At 44.3% G+C, this 24,693-nt stretch overlaps 1 long non-coding RNA gene across 1 annotated transcript in view; it reads left to right on the top strand.

Annotated features, from left to right (window-relative positions):
* LOC141195563 (uncharacterized) overlaps positions 1 to 13,959 on the top strand; it is a 31,964-nt gene extending 18,005 nt beyond the window's left edge. Inside the window, exons 2-3 of the long non-coding RNA XR_012268151.1 lie at positions 8,565 to 8,750; positions 13,888 to 13,959. This is a non-coding gene — a long non-coding RNA (uncharacterized lncRNA). The remainder of the gene's footprint in view (positions 1 to 8,564; positions 8,751 to 13,887) is intronic.
* The last annotated feature ends 10,734 nt before the right edge of the window (positions 13,960 to 24,693 follow it).

Below are 24,693 nucleotides of genomic sequence, written 5' to 3'. Positions count from 1 at the left end.
CTCAAATTGTTAGCGGACGCCATGTTGCGTTTGGAGAGCCCCTGTGTGTCCAAACATTGGAGCTCCCCCACAAGTGACCCCATTTTGGAAACTAGACCCCCCAAGGCACCTATCTAGATGCATAGTGAGCACTTAGAACCCCCAGGTGCTTCACAAATTGATTCGTAAAAATGAAAAAGTGAAAATAAAACACTTTTTCATTTTTATGAATCAATTTGTGAAGCACCTGGGGTTCCAAGTGCTCACTATGAATCTAGATAGGTGCCTTGGGGGGTCTAGTTTCCAAAATGGGGTCACTTGTGGGGGAGCTCCAATGTTTGGGCACACAGGGACTCTCTAAATGCAACATGGTATCCGCTAACAAATTGAATGGAAATCGGCTCAAATTGTTAGCGGACACCACATTGCGTTTGGAGAGCCCCTCTGTGCCCAAACTTTGGAGCTCCCCCACAAGTGACCCCATTTTGGAAACTAGACCCCCCAAGGCACCTTTCTAGATGCATAGTGAGCACTTGGAACCCCCAGGTGCTTCACAAATTAATTCGTAAAAATGAAAAAGTGTTTTTTTTTTCACTTTTTCATTATTACGAATCAATTTGTGAAGCACCTGGGGGTTCCAAGTGCTCACTATGCATCTAGAAAGGTGCTTTGGGGGGTCTAGTTTCCAAAATGGGGTCACTTGTGGGGGAGCTCCAAAGTTTGGGCACAGAGGGGCTCTCCAAACGCAATGTGGCGTCCGCTAACAATTTGAGCCGATTTTCCATTCAATTTGTTAGCGGATACCATGTTGCATTTAGAGAGTCCCTGTGTGCCCAAACATTGGAGCTCCCCCACAAGTGACCCCATTTTGGAAACTAGACCCCCCAAGGCACCTATCTAGATGCATAGTGAGCACTTGGAACCCCTAGGTGCTTCACAAATTGATTCGTAAAAATGAAAAAGTGGTTTTTTTTTTTTCACTTTTTCATTATTACGAATCAATTTGTGAAGCACCTGGGGGTTCCAAGTGCTCACTATGCATCTAGAAAGGTGCCTTGGGGGGTCTAGTTTCCAAAATGGGGTCACTTGTGGGGGAGCTCCAAAGTTTGGGCACAGAGAAGCTCTCCAAACGCAATGTGGTGTCCGCTAACAATTTGAGCCGATTTTCCATTCAATTTGTTAGCGGATACCATGTTGCATTTAGAGAGTCCCTGTGTGCCCAAACATTGGAGCTCTCCCACAAGTGACCCCATTTTGGAAACTAGACCCCCCAAGGCACCTATCTAGATGCATAGTGAGCACTTGGAACCCCTAGGTGCTTCACAAATTGATTCGTAAAAATGAAAAAGTGTTTTTTTTTTTTTCACTTTTTCATTATTACGAATCAATTTGTGAAGCACCTGGGGGTTCCAAGTGCTCACTATGCATCTAGATAGGTGCCTTGGGGGGTCTAGTTTCCAAAATGGGGTCACTTGTGGGGGAGCTCCAATGTTTGGGCACACAGGGACTCTCTAAATGCAACATGGTGTCCTCTAACAAATTTAACGGAAAATCGGCTCAAATTGTTAGCGACACCATGTTGCGTTTGGAGAGCCGCTGTGTGCCCAAACATTGGAGCTCCCCCACAAGTGACCCCATTTTGGAAACTAGACCCCCCAAGGCACCTATCTAGATGCATTGTGAGCACTTGGAACACTCAGGTGCTTCACAAATTGATTCATAAAAATGAAAAAGTGTTTTTTTTTTTCACTTTTTCATTGTTACGAATCAATTTGTGAAGCACCTGGGGGTTCCAAGTGCTCACTATGCATCTAGAAAGGTGCCTTGGGGGGTCTAGTTTCCAAAATGGGGTCACTTGTGGGGGAGCTCCAAAGTTTGGGCACACATGGGCTCTCCAAACACAACATGGCGTCCGCTAATTATTCAAGCAAATTTTACAATCAAAAAGTCAAATAGCGCTCCTTCCCTTCCGAGCCCTGCCGTGCGCCCAAACAGTATTTTTTCCCCAAATATTGGGTATCTGCGTGCCCAGGGGAAATTGCACAACAAATTTTGGGGTCCATTTTTTCTTGTTACCCCTGTGAAAATAAAAAAAATTGGGTCTAAATTAACATTTTTGTGAAAAAAGTTAAATGTTCATTTTTTTCTTCCACATTCAAAAAATTCCTGTGAAGCACCTGAAGGGTTAATAAAGTTCTTGAATGTGGTTTTGAGCACCTTGAGGGGTGCAGTTTTTAGAATGGTGTCACTTTTGGGTATTTTCTGTCATAAAGACCTCTCAAAGTGACTTCAAATGTGATGTGGTCCCTAAAAAAATGGTTTTGTAAATTTTGTTGGAAAAATGAGAAATCGCTGGTCAACTTTTAACCCTTATAGTTCCCTAACAAAAAAAAATTTTGGTTCCAAAATTGTGCTGATGTAAAGTAGACATGTGGGAAATGTTATTTATTAACTCTTTTGTGTGACATATCGCTCTGATTTCAGGGCTTAAAAATTCAAATTTTGAAAATTGCAAAATTTTCAAAATTTTCGCCAAATTTCCGTTTTTTTCACAAATAAACGCAAGTGATATCGAAGAAATTTTTCCACAATCATGAAGTACAATATGTCACGAAAAAACAATCTCAGAATCAGGGGGATCCGTTGAAGCGTTCGAGAGTAATTACCTCATAAAGTGACAGTGGTCAGAATTGTAAAAATTGGCCCGGTCATTAACGTGCAAACCACCCGCGGGGCTTAAGGGGTTAATATTATTATTATTATACCTACTACATATGGGGGTAGGATCTTGGAGATGGGAATACCCCTTTTAAGGTCCAGATGACCTAGAAATTGCTTCCACTTTAAGGGCTTGTGCAGATGACGTGTGCTGTCCGATTTTTGATCACTGACAGAACACTGACCCATCTTATCCAACAGGACTGTTCAGATAACCTATTTTTCTGTGTCCGACTGTCAGTGAGAAAAAAAGATCTGATGGAGGACCATAGCCACAGACGAGACTAGTCTGGCGCAGCCTCTGGCCGGCTTCTCCAGCGCTGTTCCAGGTGATTGACAAGTCTCTCCCATAGCGAGAGACCTGTCATTCACTTGTCTCATCTCTGAATATGGTACCCCGACCGGATATCCTAATTACATATTTTCTGAAACGCTGAAGTGTCTCAGAGAGAAATATACCTGGCTCCAATTGTGCAGCCAGCCTCTGATTCATCCTACCCATGGTTTGGGCCGCATGAATTGCATAACATGTCTTTTAATTGTAAGCCATAATTGGTTCCCTTCCTCATAGTAGGAAATCCTGTCATGGTAATGTCTTGTTTAATATACCAGATTCTCACATATGTGACAGGTATCGGCTTTCTCCTGCCTTCAGACAATGTTTAAAGAGTGTGTGTAGTAGGAAGTACAAGTCACTTCTTGTAATAAATACTTCATGGTTAGGTGCGGTTCATGGATATAACCAGCAGGGAATAAGTGAGAAGACAAGCCACCATGGAGCATGCTGTTAACTGTGGAGAAGCTTTAGATATATCCCCTTAAAACGTATGTTGTTTAGCGAGTGTCTGAGTCCTGAGATCTCCAAGGTTTGCTCAAACCTTTGGAAAGAACTGCCCAGCTCATTCATTTTGTATGAACATAGACTTTCATGTATTAGCTCAATGCCTCAGACCTCTGGTTCAAGCTATCAGTCTGGGTATGAGGACCAGACAGCCAACTACCAACAGGGCTTTTAAGGGGCTATATCATAGGAAAAGAATTGTAAAAATGTAGTTACACTTTAAGTTTTGGCTTACCTATTGAGTTAGGGCATTCTATAACTTAACTCCTCTAACTGTACAGAACCCTTTCTTTTACTGTTGTTTGATTTCCATCACTTTTAAGGATTTTACTTCACTCAAGTTATGCATCGTGGTCCTTTGTACAGTACTTGTACTGAATAAATCTTGTGCCATTTCTGTGTATTGACCTCACAAATACATTGGAACTCTCCAAATGACCATTTCTTCAAGAAGACCACCACCAGATTTATTGTAAAGTTTTCAGTTTCACCATATAATATGTATACTGGAAAACTTTTTTTAAAGTTGTTATCCGGGATTTTTGTATTTTTCTCTTATGGAGCTAAGAACGTACAGTCAGGTGTTTGCTAACTACCTCTCTATTCTGCCCGGCGACAATCTGCCAGCTCCGAGTGGTCGCGGACAGCTTCTACTGGTGTTCTGAGGCTTAACGTTTCACATCGACAGAGCAGCTCCTTCTCTTCCGCTCTGCTTTGTTGACAGGACATCTTTGCCAATGTCATGCTGATTGACAGCCGGCTCCCCGCGACCTTACTGGGGGGGAGCCTGCTGTCAATGATTATGATGTCGGCAGTGATGCCCAGTCGACAGAGAAGACCAGAAGAGGAAGAGCTGCTCTGTTGACATGAACCAGCAGAGATCAGTCCCGGGAAGAACAGGCAGGTAGTTTGTAACTACCTGCCTGTAAGTTCTTAGCCCCATAAGATAAAAATACAAACGTTCCGGGTAACCACTTTAAAATGTTTGTACCATATTCTGAAGTTATCCCCTATCCAGAGGATGGGAGATAACTTCCTGATCGCTAGGGGTCCATCCGCTAGGACTCCCACCAATCTAAAGAATATGACTTTGCTATCTCTCTCAGTCTCATAAGTGGAAGTGTACATGCTCGACCTCTGCTGCACCCCATTCTCAAGATCAGTATTGATCCCAGTTATTACACCCCTACTGATGAGGAAATGACCCCTTATTTTGTCGGTACAAACCCTTTAAAATGACCTGCCTAGAAAGCCACTTTTCAATGCAATTTTAGGTGGTTATCTCAAGATTTCACAGTATTTTAACATGACCATATCAACCCCGTTTTCATCCCGCCTCTTTTTGTAGGAGAATCCTTTTATCCCACTTATTAAAGAGATTTTGCAGGATTTTATAAAAGTTATCTAATAGCAGGAAATGTGCTAAACAGTAACTTTTACTCATGTTTCCAATCCCGTGTTAGTCCAGAGCAGCTCCTGTGGTTTCCACAAATCCTTCAGCTTTAAAGGGAATGTATTATTATTTTTTTAACAACTTAAAACTAAATGATAAAATATATTGGGTGGAATATTCACTATAGTGAGTGTGCATTGACCTTGGCAGTAAACACAATTAAGCACATTAAATTAAACACATCTAGTTTTAGACCTATTTATTATGTGTTTAAGACACTTACGGCAGCTCATTTCACAGAGCGTAACTTGGAAGGAAAGGGGCCATGGCATAAAATGAGACAACATGTGCCAAATTTGGCCAAAATGTAAGCACAAAAAATGGGCAAAGTAAGCCAACTAAGGAATATAGAGTTAATTAAAATGACTAAAGAGTTGTCTAATTTCTCATCCAGCATGAGACACTGAATAATTTGCTGCATTTTAAGGCTATATAGTTTGAGTTTGCCATCGTTCTTTTTTTCTAATCTGTTTTTTATCTGATTTACCACTAAACATTGTTTAAACGAGACTAAACAATGTACAATATCGGCTTCCTGACTTTAATGCAGACTCATGAACTGAGCCTGCATTTTTCCTAGGAGATGATGGCTGTGTTATTCAGCCTTCATTTGCCTTTAACAGCTCAAGGGGAGCGAAGCTCTGACTGTGGCTCTTAACCTGTTAAGTGCCACGGTCAATTTATGACAGCAGCATTTACAGGGCACGCACTGTTCTAACCACCCATTGGCTCCCCTACGGGCACGTTCATGGGGCGCTGATGGGTTGTTATGACGGTTGGGGTTCTGCGACCTCCGTGCTTGTCTTGATTGTGCTCCTAGGAATTATTAGTAGTAGTGGTATAGTACAAGAGATCAGACAATCACTGGTTCAGGTCCCCTAAAGGGACTATAAAATACACTGAAAAGTGAAAAAAATGTTTTAAAAAATAAAACATAATAATGAAAAAAAAAAAAACCACGTGGTATCTTCACATCTGTAAAAGTCTGATCCATCAAAATATAAAATTAAGTAAGCCGATCAGTAAACGCTGTAAGAAGAAAAAAGAAAATCTAAACGCTAGAGTTGCGTTTTTTAGACTGCTGCAATGCGGTAAAAATGCATTAAGAAGCGATCAAAACATCGTATATGTCCCAAAATGGTATCCATAAAAATGTAGCTGGGAGCTGAAGCAGTGGAAGTGCTTCTTCCCACCTAAAGCACTTGCAGACTCATTTGCATATCACTTCTAAAGTGTTTTTTTTTTCTGCAACAGATCAGTGTTTTTGTTTAGGAAAGGTATGGATTCATTTGTCTTCTTACAACCTACACACATGTAATTAGTTTGGGGGGTAGAATGAATTGACAGTAGGAGTGGAAATGTTTTCCTACTGGTCCATTAGCCCCTTCATAACTTTTGGCGTGTATTTACATCAAAAATCGTGTCCCTGCCTTTGATGTGGGCTTGCATGTCGAGCCCACATCTTTCCGAGCACTTGATAGCTGATTTAATCAACCATCAAGTGCCTATAACAGCCGCAAGTGGAGCTCCACCACAGCTGTTAAAATGGTAAATCCCGCTGTCAATCACTGACAGCAGGATTTAACACGCGCCGGGCAGAAAAACGTCATTAATACACCTATTACACCTGTTACATGATTGCGGTTTGCCGATGAGCTGTCATGACAGCCGGGGGTCTTCTGATGACCCCCGTGCCTGTCATTCTGAATCTCCAGTAAATGCTAGTCCATGTCTGGCGTTCATAGGAGATCGTCATTTCTGATATACATAGCAGTGCTGAAGCCCTGTGTCATAGAAAATATTAAAAATCCCTCGCTCCCTCTGAAATCTCTCTCACTCTATCCCAGAGCTCTAAGGAGCTGTCACTATGCAAATGGCAGAACACACAAGAAGTGGCAAACTCCATTTCGTATGGTAACTAGCCTGGATAATTGAGAGACATGGGTGACAAATAGACACCTCATTAAGGCTTCAAAGGGAAGCTATCACACTCTGTACAATAGCCGGGTCATTCTCTTTTGCACTCTTCTTCAATCACCAGACATCAGGCAGACTTGTAGGCACCGACATGAAATATGCAATATTGGAAGTTACATAATTCCGATTGTGATGGGACACATATTTTTGTGGCGGGGCTAGCTAAGGAACAGTAGGCATATTTTTCCGTATCTGTGAGCCTTCCCAGTGAGCTGTAACGCAAGAACACAAAAATAACGAACAGCAGTCATGTCATGTGTGGTCTCGAAGTAAACGTAAAATCGCAATAAAAAATATGGCATCACTTGCTAACTTCTGCGATCAACCAGCGAGGAGTTATTGCAGAAATTAGAAATTGAATAAAACCATGAAGGCCGGAGGCCAGGCCACGTGAGGTCATCACAGGGGAGTGTGTGGGCAGGGCCCCCCTTGGCATAAAAGATCAAGCCCAATATTGATCTATGCTTATGCTGGGAGATATTGTTTTGTCCTCCTTTGAAAAATCTTTTGTATATTTTTTCATAAACAATGCCTCCCTTTGGAGTTCTGTTTCTTTTGCTCTGTAATCGTTCCTCTCTAGAAGCCACACGCTACTTATAAGGTGTCCAATCAGGCCTGTGTTTAAAACTGATTGGTGGTGGCAGCAAATAATCTTTCCTGGGTTATCGTGAAGCTAGCAGTGATCATACAAGAGTGTATACATATATTCCATGAGTTGGATGGAGGTGTATATGCCGTGCATTCGCTGTTATCTTTCCAATAACTAATAAGTGAGAACAGTCTGTGGTCCCCTCAGTTGATCGTCGGAGAATTGTGCAGTTGTCCAGACGATAAGGGGCAGCAGAGAGCTGTTCGCTCCAGAGATCACAGTGGGTGGTCTCTGTGAGTAATCGGGATCATGTGTGAATCCTTGACACCCTGCTGTGTATAGCACAAGCGATCGGACAATCGCAGCTTCAAGTCTCCTCAGGAGACTATTAAAGTAAGTAAAAAGTGTGAAAAAAAAAGTTTTAAAAATATGAAAAAATACAAAAGCACAATAGTTCAAATCACCCCCTCTTGCCCCATTGTAAATAATAAAAAAAAAAAAAATACACGTTTGGTATCGCTGCATTCAGAAGTGTCAGATCTATCAAAATAAAGAAAACAATCCGATCAGTAAATGGCATAATGAGAAAAAAATCAAAACGGCAGAATTACGTATGTTTGGCCACTGCAACATTGCAGTAAAATGCAATAGTCGATCAAAACATCGAATCTACCCCAAAATGCTATCAATAAAAATGTCAGCTCAGCGCCCAAAAAATAAGCCATTACACAGCCCCAGATCCCAAAAAATGAAAACACTACAGGTCTTGGAAAATGGCGACAAAAGCAAAATTAGTTTTCCTTACAAATTTCTGAATTTTTTTTTACCATTGAAATAAAAAAAAAAAACTGTAAATGTTTGGTATCTGTGTACTTGTACTGACCTGGAGAATCATATTGCCAGATCAATTTTACCATATAGTGAACATGGTAAATAAAAAAAACAATTGTGGAATTGGACTTTTTTTTAAATTTCACCTTCCTTCGAATTTGTTTCCGGTTTTCCAGTACACGATATGGTAAAGTCAATGGTGTTATTCAAAAGTACAACTCATCCCACAAATAACAAGCCCTCATTTTGCTATAGTGACGGAAAAATAAAAAAGTTATGGCTCTTAGAAAAAAGGGGAGGAAAAAGCGCAAATTCGGAAAATTGCAAGATCGTAAAGAAGTTAAAGGAGGACCTGATAACAGGTAAAACGTGACCAGATTTTGCTCTTATTTTATTCCCCGCTGTTCACCTAAGTATACTGTTTTTTCTTTGTTTGGGGTTTTTATTTTTTTGAGGAAAGGGCTCCCATGAATGTCCTTACCTCCTGCCATTCTCAGCTCTTCTTTTAATTAGCCGGGCTGGTGAGACGTTGTGCATGTGTCATATCGCAATGTTGACATTGTGCCAGACCTGCTAATCATAATTGATACTGGTAGGTAAGGCGTTTTGCAGGTCTCCCGTCCAGCTATCACAGATTACTGACCTGGCTGATTCACATAGGTATTGAGACACATAGCGCCCGATTCATTATTGCACTTGCTCCTGTTTTTTGTCAAGTCTTTGGCACCTTATTTTTTTGTTTGCACCAAATTCATCTTTCCATCTACTCCTTTTTTTACGTCTATTTTATGTGTTCTCATGTTTGTTTGTGTTTTTTTTTTTTTAGATCACTATGGGCGGTATTTAGCGTTTCCAGATGTTTTTGCCCAATTCATTTGCAACTTTTCAAAAAAATTGCAAAATTTGTTGCCTCGAGTTATTTTATGTGCAAACAAAATTCTCAAACATTTTTTGCAACATTTTGCAAAGTCTGCAACTTTGTTGCTCTAAAACAGTGGTCCCCAACCTTTTTTGCACCAGGGACCGGCTTGAAGCAAGATCATTTTTCCATGGCCCAGCAAGGAGGGGGTGAGGTGGGCGGGGCTTTGGTCATATGGGGGCGGGGTAATGGAGGGATTTGGAGTTTAGTGCATACTTATCATATAGTGTAGACCAGGTCCCCACCAGGAGCTATGCCAGGAGCCCCACATAATGTGCTGTGCCAGGAGCCGCATCACTGAGGCCCCATCACGCCCTGCAGCAGGACAGGGCAGCTGTCCTGACAGCTGCTGTTCAGCTGCATTTACTTCATCCCAGGAGCGGACACAGACTGTAGTGGGCCCCTGTGCAAGAAATTTTTTGGGGCCCCCCCACACCCTTCATAAGGCAACAAAGTTATGTAAACATAACCCCCCCCCCATGTGCATCTCTCACCCCCCCCATGTGCAGCTCACCCCCCGTGCATCTCTCATCCCCCTTCGTGCATCTCTCATCCCCCTCCGTGCATCTCTCATCCACCCCCCACGTGCATATCTCATCCACCCCCCACGTGCATCTCTCATCCACCCCCCACGTGCATCTCTCATCCACCCCCCACGTGCATCTCTCATCCACCCCCCACGTGCATCTCTCATCCACCCCCCACGTGCATCTCTCATCCACCCCCCACGTGCATCTCTCATCCACCCCCCACGTGCATCTCTCATCCACCCCCCACGTGCATCTCTCATCCACCCCCCACGTGCATCTCTCATCCACCCCCCACGTGCATCTCTCATCCACCCCCCACGTGCATCTCTCATCCACCCCCCACGTGCATCTCTCATCCACCCCCCACGTGCATCTCTCATCCCCCTCCGTGCATCTCTCATCCCCCTCCGTGCATCTCTCATCCACCCCCCACGTGCATCTCTCATCCACCCCCCACGTGCATCTCTCATCCACCCCCCACGTGCATCTCTCATCCACCCCCCACGTGCATCTCTCATCCACCCCCCACGTGCATCTCTCATCCACCCCCCACGTGCATCTCTCCCCTCCCCCCCATGTGCATCTCTCATCCCCCCCCATGTGCATCTCTCATCCCCCCCCATGTGCATCTCTCATCTCTCCCCCCCCCCCATGTGCATCTCTCATCTCTCCCCTCCCCCCCATGTGCATCTCTCATCTCCCCCATGTGCATCTCTCATCTCTCTCATCCCCCCCCATGTGCATCTCTCCCCTCCCCCCCCATGTGCATCTCTCATCTCTCCCCTCCCCCCCATGTGCATCTCTCATCTCTCCCCTCCCCCCCATGTGCATCTCTCATCTCTCCCCTCCCCCCCATGTGCATCTCTCATCTCTCCCCTCCCCCCCATGTGCATCTCTCATCTCTCCCCTCCCCCCCCATGTGCATCTCTCATCCCCCCCCATGTGCATCTCTCATCCCCCCCCATGTGCATCTCTCATCCCCCCCCATGTGCATCTCTCATCCCCCCCATGTGCATCTCTCATCCCCCCCATGTGCATCTCTCATCTCTCCCCCCCCCCCCATGTGCATCTCTCATCTCTCCCCCCCCCATGTGCATCTCTCATCTCCTCCCCCCCCCATGTGCATCTCTCATCTCTCCCCTCCCCCCCCATGTGCATCTCTCATCTCTCCCCTCCCCCCCCATGTGCATCTCTCATCTCTCCCCTCCCCCCCATGTGCATCTCTCCCCTCCCCCCCATGTGCATCTCTCCCCTCCCCCCCATGTGCATCTCTCCCCTCCCCCCCATGTGCATCTCTCCCCTCCCCCCCATGTGCATCTCTCCCCTCCCCCCCATGTGCATCTCTCATCCCCCCCCATGTGCATCTCTCATCCCCCCCCATGTGCATCTCTCATCTCTCCCCCCCCCCATGTGCATCTCTCATCTCTCCCCTCCCCCCCATGTGCATCTCTCATCTCCCCCCATGTGCATCTCTCATCTCTCTCATCCCCCCCATGTGCATCTCTCCCCTCCCCCCCCCATGTGCATCTCTCATCTCTCCCCTCCCCCCCATGTGCATCTCTCATCTCTCCCCTCCCCCCCCATGTGCATCTCTCATCTCTCCCCTCCCCCCCATGTGCATCTCTCATCTCTCCCCTCCCCCCCATGTGCATCTCTCATCTCTCCCCTCCCCCCCCATGTGCATCTCTCATCTCCCCCCATGTGCATCTCTCATCTCTCCCCTCCCCCCCCATGTGCATCTCTCATCTCTCCCCTCCCCCCCCATGTGCATCTCTCCCCTCCCCCCCCCATGTGCATCTCTCATCTCTCCCCTCCCCCCCCCATGTGCATCTCTCATCTCTCCCCTCCCCCCCCCCCCCCCATGTGCATCTCTCATCTCTCCCCTCCCCCCCCATGTGCATCTCCCATTCCCCCCACTCCTAGTTAATTGTATTTAAAAAAAAATAAAACTTGTTATACTTACCCCCATGCGATCCCTGCAGAATCCTGGCCCTCGTCCAAATTGCTGACACCAGGTTCTCCTGCCTTCCGGTCATGTGACGGCGCCGTCACATGACCGGAAGTCAGAGGAATTATGAGATGTCCTGGACCCGGCGCTTTGCATGGGGCCGGGGGCCCCATGAGGAGAGAGACGCACAAGAGTGGGGCTCCGAGGGGGCTCCTACCGGCCGGGCCCCATACTGGAGTCAGGGCAGTCATGCCCTGATGGCGGCCCTGCTGGAGGCTGGAGGGGCCCCCTCTCCCTCGGGGCCCCCGTTCAATGAACCGGCTGCACGGGCGGTAGTTCCGCCCCTGCTTCATCCTGCTTCAGGACCTGTGGTGACATCACAGTTATGTACCTTGATGTCATCACAGGTCCTCTACAGGTCTACCCTGCGGGAGTCTAGAACAGCGGGCAGCATCCACCCCACACAGTGTGCTCTGAGCCACCGCAGACCAGAGCACACTGTCAATGTTTAGTGATTGTCTGTGGCGGTGCCGCGGACCGGCTGAAAAACCCCAACGGCCTGGTCCTGGTCCGCGGACCGGCGGTTGGGGACCTCTGCTCTAAAACGTTGCAAAAATGGTTAATAACAAAATAAAAGATGTTTTCTGACTGCACAAAATTCATAAATCATGTGCGCCATTTTGATGAACTTGGTGCAAAAAGCATCAGCGAATATCACAAGATAAGAAAAGAGAGAGAATTTTTTTTCCAGCTTCAAAGTTTGTGTCTCCGTTGTTTTAAATGGGGTTCTGGTTCAAGTTCTGGTACCCGAACCAAACTTTGGACTAAAGTTTGGGTCGGGTACCAGAACCAGAATTTCCATGGGTCCACTCATCCCTAGTATGGACAAGTACTTGCTGAATTCTCTTTTATATACTGTAGATCAGACCAACATGTAAGCTGCAAAACGGTATAAAAAACCTACATTTAAATCAGTTGCAGCTAATAATTAAAATAATGCATGATTGCGTACAAATAGAAGATCACTCATGACTTGCTGTAAATGCAATTTCTAAATACATATGGAAAAAAATCATAGAAAATGTCGCTAGTAATTTCTTAGATGAACAGATGGTGGCACTAGTATAAGTTACATTTCTGCTTTCCAATTCCAGTATATTATAAGGACCTTGTCATTGATTACTTGTTACACATCTCATTATCGATTTCTCTGGAGTATTTACAGAAGACCTCTTTGTTGCTTAGAAGTGCAATTCTTTGATTAGTTGTGGTTTTGGTAACAGTTGTCATATAACACTCATGACAGCATTGTATGAAGTCATCTTCTTAGGTGTATTAGATATGTCTAGCAGTAAGTTTCTGTTAATCATCTTGATAGGAGGTAATGGCTAATAAGCTTACAAAATTAGAGGTATAATCTATTGGTATTTAATATAGAAGAGTATGTTCACACATGGCGTTTTTGCTGCGTATTTTATGTAGCGTATTTGTTGCATAAAATACGCAGCATTTTATAGTACCAGCCTAATCAATGAGGTTTCTGAAATCTCACACAGACGCTGCGTTTATTTTCGGCGTGTATTTTGACCCCTGCTGTGTTTTTGCCAATGCGCAGCGTGTCAATTCTTTGAGCGTTTTTACAGCGCTTTTCACCCGTTAAAATAAGTGAAAAACGCAAATTAAGCGATGCTAAAATAAATGTTAAAATGCCACAAAAACACGTTTGTAGGATGCAGCCTTTTTTCTGCCACTACTCTGGTTTTTGGTTCAGAAAAAACACGCCAAAACGCAATGTGTGAGTATTGGCAAGCACTGTACTGTATAAGGAAAGTGCCTCTGACTGCAGTGCCCCTCCCCTGTTACTGCTTTCGGGATCTCGTTGGTGCCTTCCTTCCCACCCCTATAGTTCAGGTTGTTGTTAGTATGTACCCTGTTTCTGAAATAGCAAGTCTGAATGGCTAGCACAGCCCCTTCCCTGTGACGGCACTGAGCCAGTCTCCTCCTCTTCCCCTGTTCAGGTCCTGCTGAAGCTGCTTGTCCCACCCTCCCTCCCCCTTTTGATATGATTTTTATACAACTGTTATTAAATTTATTTCTCCTAGATTTGGAAGTCACAGCGGCAGTTAAATGAAAAGCAAGAACACATTGATATGTTACTGACTTGCCTGTGAATGTGCAACAGGACATTTGGCAATGAGCGTGGTTATAAAAGTTAAGTGCCTTTCTGATTATTAAAGCGAAATTAATAAAGCTGTGACCGACCTTCCCATCAAGTCGTGTCCTTTGCCTTATTTTGTTATTATTCATTAGTTGTGGGATAAAAGGCGCCCTGGTGCGTCACATTGGGGTGTCTGCAATTGTAATCCAGGTGAGCGGATGCAACGTACAGAAAGCACGAGGCAGGAACAGTCAATGAACAGTTTAATCTTTTCCAGATGCAGCGGAAATTTACAGTAGTTAAGAGGCAATTAGTGATATTCAACAATGAACCATACAACGATACAATTATAATACTAGGGAAAGTTTCTCAATGTATTATGCTAATGTTCTCCTTACAAAGGTGGTACGCCCGTTGATAGTAGCTATCACGTTCTTCCTGAAATCCTGTCCCTAGCGGTGGTCACTGGGTTTTCCCGCTAGGCCGCAAGTCCTTCTGACAAAGTCTATCAAGGCGCGTTGAGCCTCTCGCGCACCAAGCGACCCCCTCCCCACCTGTGGTCCTAACCCAGGCCAACTCCGATACCATATGTTATAACTGAAAGTGATGGCCCTGCTCACTCGTGCCGTCCCTCTATAACTGCAGACGTGCTCCTCTGATTATCCTTTCCTCGCGGATCTTCGGTGCTTGTCTGTCAGCGGATGTCTCCTAGGCCTGGGGCGGAGAGGACTTTGTCCCGACTCTCAACAGGTGTGGTCTGACCTCTGAGACTTCACCGGTGTAGGGCGAAGGTTCAAGTATTAACCGGTGCAGTCTGAACTCTAGGTCTTGACTGGCTTAGTTCGCGACTCGGGGTCTTGACCATCGTAGTCGGATCGCTGAGTCTCACTGGGCGCTGTCTGGACCTTGTCTGGCGATGACCAGCACCTTGGTGGCATACGCTTTCCGCTGCAGCCTGTCACGCTGGCCTCAGCGCTGCCTCTGGTCCGCGTCTCCTCCGATCTTCACAGGACAATTTGCTGCGCAGGGCTTTTATATCGAGAAACTCTGTCATGCAAGGCACCTGACCAGCTCCCACACAAGAACTCGCACCCCCTGCAATTCTTCTGGTGCCAATTGGTTCTGCCTGGTTTCAACCAGCCAGCAGATGGCAGTCTTTCCTCTCTAATAATCATGTCACGCAGGGGCTCCTCAGGGGTGCCATCGCTTCCTCTTACATGGTCATCCTAAGGCTGAGTGCCCACGTAGCGTTTTTCAAGCGTTTATGCTGCGGAATTTCCGCAGCATAAACGCTTGTGAAACGCTAGGTAATCCGCACCCCATGGTCCCCAAGGGGATTCCGCATGTTCTATGCACATGCTGCGGATTTTTCCGCAGCGTTTATGCTGCGTACAAAAATCCGCAGCATGTCATTTAATTTTGCGGAAGCGCAGCGGAACTCCCGCCATTGACTTGCATTGAGACGCATAGAAATCGCGACTGTACATTTTTACAAGCGGCTTCTATGCGTCTCTATGTGCGGATGGTACCCAGTTCTGGAGGAGAGGAGACTATCCAGACCTGGGTACCATTCTACCTGTAAAAAAAGAATAAAATAACAAATAAAGTTTATATTCACCTGTCCGGCAACTTCTCTCTGAATGCCGACATCGCTTGAGGACCTGCGGTGACGTCACAGTCATGTGACCGCAGGCCCTTCACCGCTCTGTCTCGCGATATGCCGGCAGCCAGGAACCAGACAGGAACGAGCGCTGCAGCCACGCCGGGGCCTCGGGGGTGAGTATAGCTTTATTTGTTTTCATTTTTACGGTTCACACTATATAAATCCATGCTGTTTGCATGGATTTATACAGTGTGACCTAGTTGTCAAGCACTTTCCAAGTGATGCTATCGCCTGGAAAGCGCTTGTCAATCTGCATGCGGAAACGCATGTGGATCCGCATGTATTCTGCAGGAAAAACGCATGCACAATCTGCATGCGTTTTTTCTGCCAGGGAGATGCAGAAATGCTGCAGAAATTTTCTGCTTCATTTCTGCATCGTGGGCACATAGCCTAACTGTTTAAAAGTGTACACCGGATGTATAAACTAGGGAAGACCTTCCAATTTATTGGTTTATTGGACTGAAATTTCTTGTACTAGATGAGTATTCAAAACTTTAAGATACAACTAAGAAAATGTTATTCCGTTGCAGGCAAGACATATGTTGAAAAGACACTGTAAGTACATGTCTGATTCTATGAATATTCCCATGGTATACAATATAGAGGTGTACACAGAAAATAGGGGAGGCTGGGGGGAACATAACAAAGATAAAAGGTAGGCCTTTTTAGCTGCTACATGACACTGGCACCCATCTAACCACCCTTAACAGGGTGTCCTGGTGCCCCCATCCCTTTTTCAATGACTTAAGCACATTGTCTAATCCATAAAAGGGAACCTGTCACCAGCAAAAACGCTATTAACCTGCAGATATGGGTTAATCCACAGGTTAATAGCATTACTGACCTGCCCGGCGCCTGCATGTAGCCAAATGCTGGCGAGAAAATTAACTTTATCCTCCCCGGCAGCATTCGATTTCAGTCACGGGACGGTGCCACCGCAGGTTCATTTACCACTCTGAGTATACAGAGAGGTGGCTGTAACTGCTCCCCATCCCTGATTGACACTTTCTCTGCATTGGAGCCAGCTGTCAGTCAGGGCCGGGGGTGCGGTTACAGCCGCCGCTCTCTATACTCGGAGCGGTGACTGAACCGGCGCCACCCCCGTGACTGAAACCAAAGGCTGGGGGGAATAAAGTTCGATTAAGTGCCAGCACCGGGCACATTAGTAACGCTATTAATCTGCATATTAACCTCATATCTGCAGGTTAATAGCATTTTTGCTGGTGACAGGTTCCCCTTAACCCCTTTACAACGTATGTCCTGGTTGGGAATGACTTCCCGACCTTGGAAGTACTGGGTGCGTCCTGGCGATTTTGCTCCTGTGGGCTCACGAACGCCGCTGGATGTTCAGCTAACATCATAGCTGACATCCGGCTTTCACTGACAGGAGCAGTGCCCGCACCACTCCCGGCAGTTTAACCCCCTAAATGCTGTGATCGATATTGATCTAAGCATTTAGAAGGCAGGGAGACAGGCCCGATCGTTGCCGTGGTGACCCGAGGTCGTCATGACAACATCCGAATCATCGGGCTACGGCAAGCCCCTTAGACCATGCGCAGAGCATGGTCTAAGGGACTTGTGTCAGTACAGAACTGACGGTTATAAACATACATAAAGCATTGCAGTGCTCGTGCATGTTACAGCATAGTGGATGGGATTTCTAGAAATCCCACGTCCACTATGCGTCTGCGGCTCACCCGCGGAAGCTGACATGCGGCACGTCTTTCCAGACCACAGCATCTCAATTTCTCTGGCGGGTCCACATGCAGGCTTTCCCCATAGACCTAACCTCTATGAGGAAAGTCCGCAGGTGAAAAAAATTGTGCCGCTCATTTGCATAAAATGAACTGAAGCCGGCGGCGACTATTCCGCTGTGTCGAGCCACAAGCTGCTCTGGACAGTGTGCACATACCCTTAGATGGAAACCCCAAAGTAAGTGCTCAGCGTAGAGTAAATGTGATCCAAAATGTTATGTAAAATGTTCCCAACAAAAGCTTCAAATCAATCCACAAAAAAGCAAGTCCCATTCTGGTCCATCATCTGTTAACGGAGATATGGTATAGGGGGCTTCCAGTTACTGTTAGTTCAAAGGCTCTGGAAAAGCTAAATGGCTCCTGTCCCCCAAAAGAAATTCAGCAAATTCTGCCCTCCCAAATCCAAATGCCCCCCTCCGACCTGAGTCCCCGTGTACCTAAACCACATTTAGCGTCCACATGTTTGACATTTGTGTAGCGATGAGAGCCCGCCTAATTTATGGATGCGTGTCTCCAGATCACTACAACGTACTGGGGACTACAACTTACGGGCACTACAATGGCAGTTTGCAATTTTCACTCAGCAACATCCACTGCTGCTTGTTTCTGGAAAACACCAGTGAAGTCAAAATCATCACTACACCTGTAGATAAATTCCCAAAGGGGTATAATTTCCAAAATGGGGTCACTTGCTCTTCTAGCACTTAGCGGCTCTGTATATGGAGTCCACAAACTATTCTAGGAAAATCTGCGCTACAGGAGGCAAATAGTGCTCCATCCCTCCCGAGTCTTGCCGTATGACTAAGCAGTACTGTACAGCCACATATGGGTTATTTCTACATTCAGCAGAAATTGTGGGACAAATTTTGGTGCCATTTTTACCTATTTCCCAGTGTGAAAATGTATAATCTGGGGCTAAATCAAAATTTTGGTAAAAAAAATGTAATTATTTTTTCTTCACTGCCCAATGGTATAAAATTCTGAGACACACCTGTAGTTTCAATATGATCACTACACCCCTAGATGAATTCATTGGGGGTATAGTTTGTAAAATGTGGTCACTTATGGGGGGTTTCTGCTGTTCTGGCACCTCAGGGGCTCTTCCAATGTCATATGGCACCCTCAACCCATTCCAGCAAAATCTGAACTCCAATATGGTGCTTCTTCCTTCTGAGCTTTGCACTGTGCCTCAAAAGTAGTTTTTGACCACATATGGGGTATCCGTATACTCAAGAGAAATTTCACAACAAATTTATTTCTGCTCTCCTTGAGAAAATAAAAACATTTGGGGCTAAAACAACATTTTTGTGGGAAAAATATATATTTTTTTCATTTTCACAGATCCTTGTATAATTCTGAAGAACGTCTGGGTTCAAGGTGTTCACCACACATCTCAATACATTCCTTGAGGGGTCTAGTTTCTCCAAAATGGGGTCACTTGTGGGGAGTTTTCACTGTTTAGGCACATCAGGTGCCCTCCAAACGCGACATGGAGTCTAATTATTCCAGCCAATTTTGCCCTTCAAAAGTCAAATGGTGCTCCTTCCCTTCTGAGCCCTGCTGTTCGTCCAAACAATAGTTTCACCCCACATATGGGATATCGGCGTACTCAGGACAAATTGCACAAAAAAATTTGGGGTACATTTTCTACTATTACTCTTGTAAAAATTAAAAAAAAAAATAGGTCTAAAGTTAAATTTTTGTGAAGTTAAATGTTTATTCATGTGAAGCCCCTGAAGGGTTAATACATTTCTTGAATGTGATTTTGAGCCCCTTGAGGTGTTTTTAGAATAGTGTCACTTTTGGATATTTTCTGTCATATAGACCCCTCAAAGTCACCTCAAATGTGATGTGGTCACTAAAAAAAATCGTTTTGTAAATTTTGTTGGAAAAATGAGAAATAGCTGGTTAACTTTTAACCCTTCTAACTTCCTAATTGTGCTAATGTAAAGTAGACATGTTGGAAATGTTATCTATTAACTGTTTTATATGACATCTCTCTGGTTTAAGGACATAAAAATTAAAAGTTTGAAAATTGCAACATTTTCAAAATTTTCACCAAATTTCCGATATTTTCACAAATAAATGCAAGTCATATCGAACAAATTTTACCGCTATCATGAAGTACAATATGTCACGAAAAGACAGTCTCAGAATCAGTGGGATCCGTTGACGCATTCCAGCGTTATTATCACATAAAGTGACGCTTCTCAGAATTGTAAAATTTGGCCTGGTCATGAAGGTGAAAACAGGCTTGGGGGATGACGGGGTTAAACAACACCATCAGTGATTAACAAAAGAATTATAGTGAAAGACTTTGCAATAAACATATTTTTCTTTGTATCTTTTGTTTTTTAACTGCAGCACTGGCCGGCCGAGGTCTGTGTTAGCGGTGCAACTTACCTAACTAGACAATGCCTTGCTTTGCCTGTTAAGATACTGTTGTCAGTGCTACCATTAGAAGCATAGTTTTTAGCTATAATAAGTCATTTTGTACAAGAAACAAAGTTTTGTTTATTTTTTTTTTTAGTTTGCAAATCACCTCATTAAAGGGATTATCCAGGACTTTTTTTTGCTATGGGCCTAAAAACTAACAGCCAGGTTCAGTAGTTGCTAACTACCTGCCTGTTCTACCCGGGGCTGGCTTAGAGCAGTCACTGACCGCTAATGCTATCGATTTAGCTGCTCCACGTCAACGGAGCAGCTCGTTATTTTCTGGGCTGCCCTGTGACTGCCGCCATCTTGCTGATTGACAGTCTGTTGCCTGTCTTTTTCTCTGAGGATTTCGTAAACCTCATGGTGGGCCAAGCTAATTTATACGCTCATTAATTTTTGGAACAAAACCCCTCTTCATCATTTTCTAACTGGTTTCCTGTAGACGTAGTAGAAATAATGATGTTTTGGGGCCTGGTCCTTCATATGGGGATCCTGAAGAAGCCAGAGCTTCGGCAATACTGGAGTGCTGACGTTTTGTATAACACTCCAGTGTTCCAAATGGTCATGACCCGGAAACATTTTCAGGCCATCCATAAGTTCTTGCATTACAACGATAATGCAAGGTGTCCTGCCGGCGATGACCGAAACTTTGATCGTCTTTTCAAAATTCAGCTGGTTATCGAGCACTTCAACAACAAGTTTACTGAAGTGTATATGCCCCAAAGGGACATCTGCGTGGATGAGTCCTTAAACGCTTTTAAGGGGCAGCTTGGATTCCGGTAGTACCTGCTCAGTAAGAGGGCCAGGTATGGAATCAAGCTGTATAAACTTTGTGAGAGTACCTCATAGTACACTCACAAGTTTAGTGTTTATGAAGTGAAGGACTACCAGATTGAACCCCCTGAATGCCCCCCCCCCCTGTTCTGGGAGTGAGTGGGAAAATTGTGTGGGACTTGGTGCACCCACTGCTGGATAAAGGTTATCACCTGTGGATAACTTTTATACCAGTGTCCATCTCTTCAAGTCCCTCTCTGCGCAACGTACCGCAGCCTGCGGTACTGTCCGCAAAAATCAGAGAGGCCTCCCAAAGACGCTAATTGGGCAGCTGCTCAGAAGGGGTGAGAGCAGAGTCCAATATAGCGACCACCTTCTGGTGGTCAAGGACAAGAGGGATGTCCTTTTCTTGACCACCATACATGGTGATGGCAGCACCCTCAGCACTGTACAAGGTTCCACTACATAGGTCGTCAAACCAGACTGTGTAGTGGGGTACAACAAGTACATGGGAGTTCATCTTTCTGATCAAGGCCTCCAACCATACAGTGCTTTCAGAAAGGCCAAGGTATGGTATAAGAAGTTAGCCGTGCACATCGTTCAGATGGCAATGCACAACGCTTTCCTTCTGTCACAATGTGCAGGCCAGACTTCTACGTCATACCTTCACTTCCAGGAGGTAGTTATCAAGGCCCTGATATTTGGCAGTGGTGGCGGGGCGGGCCCCAATACTTCCGGAACTGAAGGACCTCGAATTGTACCAGGCCAGCATTTCCCGGGGCAGATCCCTCACAGCAGAAAAAAAGGTAAGTCACAAAAGAAGTGCCGAGTGTGTTACCGAAGAGGAATACGCAAGGACACCATTTATCAATGTGACACCTGCCCCGACAAACCTGGCCTGTGCATGAAAGAATGCTTCAAAAGGTACCATACTTCCATGGACTACTAAATTAATTTCTGACGTATGACAACCTGACGAACACTACACAACTGACATAGTGTTCGTTAGGTTGTCCTACATCAGTTGTGTAGTGTTCGTCAGGTTGTCCTACCCAGCTGATGTATGACATTGCATTATAAGATTCCCAAATCGGGTATCAGTTCCAAAAAGGGGGCACTTGTTGGGCATTTCCATTGTTTAGGCACATCAGGGTCTGTGAGAACGCGACGTGACGCCCGCAGACCATTCGATTAAAGTCTGCATTCCAAAGCATCACTTCCTCCCTTCTGAGCCCTGACATGTGCCCAAACGGTAGTTTTCTCCAACACATGGGGTATCAGCGTACTCAGGAGGAATTGGACAACAGATTTTGAGGTCCACTTTCTCCTGTTACTCTTGTGAAAATATATTTTTTAACATTTTTGTTGAAAAAATGATGTCTCTTATTTTCACAAGTCAACGCTATAATTTTCTGTGAAGCACCTGGGGGTTCAATGTGCTCACCACACATCTAGATAAATTCATTGACGCCCGCTGACCATTCCATCAAAGTCTGCATTCCAAAGCGTCACTCCTTCCCTTCCGAACCCTGCCGTGCGCCCAAACAATGGCTTTACCCCACATATGGGGTATCGGCGTACTCAGGAGAAATTGCACAACAACTTTTGGGGTCCAATTTCTCCTGGTACCCTCGTGAAAATAAAAAAATTGCGGCTAAAAGATCATTTTTGTGGGAATTTTTTTTTCTTTTTTTTTTTTTTACGGCTCTATGTCATAAACTTTTGCGAAACACTTGAGGGTTCAAAGTGCTCACCACACATCTAAATAAATTCCTTAAGGGGTCTAGTTTCCAAAATGGGGTCACTTGTGGGGAGTTTCCACTCAGCATACTCAGGAGAAATTGAACAATAACTTTTGATTTCTAATTTCTCCTGGCACCTTTGTGAAAATAAAAAAATTTGGGTCTGAAGTAAAATTTTAGTGAAAAAAAGTTAAATGTTCATTTTTTCCTTTCACGTTCAATTAATTGCTGTAAAGCACATGAAGGGTTAATAAACTTCTTGAATGGGGTTTTGAGCACCTTGAGGGGTGCAGTTTTTAGAATGGTGTCACTTTTGGATATTTTCTGTCATAAAGACCCCTCAAAGTGACTTCAAATGTGACGTGGACCCTGAAAAAAATGGTGTGGTAAATTTTGTTGTAAAAAATGAGAAATCGCTGGTCAATTTTTAACCCTGATAGCTCTCTAATAGAAAAAAAAATGTTTCCAAAATTGTGCTGATGTAAAGTAGACATGTGGGAAATGTTATTTATTAACTATTTTGTGTGACATATCTCTCTTATTTAACGGCATGAAAATTCAAAGTTTGAAAATCGTGAAATTTTCTAAATTTTCGCCAAATTTCCGTTTTTTACACAAATAAACGCAAGTGATATTGAAGAAATGTTACTGCTATCATGAAGTACAATATGTTGCGAAAAAACAATCTCAGAATCAGGGGGATCCGTTGAAACGTTCCAGAGTTCTTACCTCACAAAGTGACAGTGGTCAGAATTGTAAAAATTGGCCTGGTCATTAAAGTGCAAATCACCCTGGGGGGTAAAGGAGTTAAATGTCTGCTGGCAAATGCAAGAAGTTTCTCAAACAAAATGAACGAACTGGAAACTCTCATGTCAGTCACGGAATACGATGTGGTGGGTATTATGGAAACCTGGCTGGATGAAAGCCAAGACTGGGAGACAAACATGGAAGGATATACTATATTTAGAAAGGACAGGAGAGGCAAAAAAGGTGGAGGGATGTGTATTTTCGTAAGATCCAACTTAAAACCTGTGCTCAATCACATCATTGGGGGGAGCTGCGACAATGTAGAATCAGTCTGGGTTAATATGCATGGGGATGGCCATAATGGAAAGCTTCTAATTGAAGTTTGTTACAAGCCTACTAATATAGCTGAACAGTTAGAAGATGGAATGCTGCAACAAATTAAAAAGGCAGCAAATAATAATAGAGTCCTTATTATGGGGGATTTTAACTATTCAGATATTCTATGGGACATAGAATCATCCAGTTGTGCTAAAAGCTGCAAGTTCTTATCCACAGTTCAGGACAATTACCTCCCTCAGCTGGTAGATGAACCAACCAGGGGAGCTAATCTGATGGATCTGGTGCTGTCAAATAGACCAGATACAATTTCAGATCTACAGGTCCGGGAGCATTTGGGAAACAGTGACCATAATATGGTAAGTTTCAATGTAATATTTAATAAAACATTTCCAAAAGGAAATGCAAAAACCTGGAACTTTAGGAAAGCTGATTTCAACAACTTAAGGGAAGAGCTTAATCGTGTAGACTGGGACCATGTCATGGTAACTGGGGATACCGAACGTAAATGGGGCATGTTTAAGGAAATTCTACTAGAATCCTGTAGAAAATGTATACCATCTGGTAATAAAATGTCCAGGAATAAAAAGAAATTATTATGGATAAATAAGACAGTACAAAGCTTAATAAGACAAAAACAAAGGGCATTCAAAATCTTGAAGGCCAAGAATACAGAAATAGCATTTCGGGAGTATAAAGATCTAAACAAGAAATATAAAAAAGAAATCAAGCTAGAAAAATTATCTACAAAGAAACAAATCGCCAGCAACATTAAAATAAATCGCCAAATTTTTTATGAAGACATCAATGCCAAAAAGAAAAAAACAGATGGTATCGGCCCTTTAAAAGACAATAATAACAAGATAATTATAGAGGACAAAGAAAAGACTGAGATATTAAACAGGCACTTTTCAACCATGTTCACCAACAGTCTGTTCAAAGGATCTTTCAACAGGGCAAAAATCAAAGTTCACCACCTAATATAATCAGTTTAACACAAAAAGAAGTACGCCTGCTTCTCAGCAAATTAAACATTGACAAATCCCCTGGCCCAGATGGTATTGATCCACGCATACTGAGGGAATTGAGCTCAGTAATTGACAAACCGCTGAATCTCATTTTCTTAAACTCTCTGGTAACAGGGTTAGTGCCACAGGATTGGAGGATAGCCGATGTGGCACCGATATTTAAGAAAGGTAAGAAGGTGGATCCAGGTAACTACCGTCCGGTAAGAGATCGCAGAGAATAATATAATAAACTAGCTATTGAACCCGTTCTACGCCCGGGTGGCGAGCATT

The sequence above is a fragment of the Phyllobates terribilis genome, unplaced genomic scaffold (genome assembly GCF_046119375.1).
Source record: "Phyllobates terribilis strain yellow unplaced genomic scaffold, ASM4611937v1 Scaffold_2__4_contigs__length_985480577, whole genome shotgun sequence".
NCBI lineage: Eukaryota > Metazoa > Chordata > Amphibia > Anura > Dendrobatidae > Phyllobates > Phyllobates terribilis.
Note: the sequence above shows the minus strand (reverse complement) of the source record. Positions and strands in the feature narration are given on the sequence as shown.